This window comes from Seriola lalandi, unplaced genomic scaffold, assembly GCF_002814215.2.
Source record: "Seriola lalandi dorsalis isolate HSWRI2012SDOR001 ecotype SW California unplaced genomic scaffold, Sedor1 jcf7180002053992, whole genome shotgun sequence".
NCBI classification, from domain to species: Eukaryota; Metazoa; Chordata; class Actinopteri; order Carangiformes; family Carangidae; genus Seriola; species Seriola lalandi.
Window position 1 is genome coordinate 23,940 of NW_019524545.1, and position 765 is coordinate 24,704.

At 37.4% G+C, this 765-nt stretch overlaps 1 protein-coding gene across 1 annotated transcript in view; it reads left to right on the forward strand.

Annotated features, from left to right (window-relative positions):
• The window catches only part of arfgef3 (ARFGEF family member 3), a gene marked incomplete at both ends in the record, with an annotated part of 22,549 nt that overhangs the window by 17,663 nt on the left and 4,121 nt on the right, over positions 1-765 (forward strand). The window lies entirely within an intron of this gene.

Sequence of the window (765 nt, forward strand, 5' to 3'; positions counted from 1 at the left end):
ATTGTTTTTCTTTTTGGAGGTTGTTTTCATAAATAGATTAATTGCACACAGAGGCTTCAGCCTGCAGCCGTGTGGCGGACCAATGAAACGTCTGTGTTGGTTCAGTAGCAGCAGATTGGTGGAGACGCTCTGCAGGAGGAGCTGAGGCCACGAGATGGCAGCAGCAGAACTAACAGAAATACATGTGTTTTAATATTGTGATTAATCTCTGTATAACCGTATATATATATATATATATATCAGCAGTATCATATACTTTATATAATAATATAAGGTCTCATTTTATTTTGTAATAATTTTTTTAAAGACTAATCTGATTTTTAGACGCTAAGAGTGAGGACGTGTTTATAAAGTCAGTTTACAAATATTAATTAATTACTGTATAATATTAGTTAGGTAAAGGTAAGAGGTGTGTGTGTGTGTTTGTGTCAACAGTTCTGCTCTTATTAAAGTTTATTCCCTGTCTCAACACACACACACACACACACACACACACACACACAGCTGCAGTAAATATAGAGTATGTGTGTGTTTATTCCAAGGATCATCTCTTATGTAACCAGTGATCTCTGCTGCTTTTAGGAGCGAATAAAAAAAAAAAATGTTCCCTCTGATCTTTTGGAGCAGATGGACTGAACACATTTACAAGACTTCTGCCAAAACATAGTAAATACTCCTCTGCACCGGGCTGTCCTCAAAACATCACACACACACACACACACACACACACACACACACACACACACACACACACACACACACACA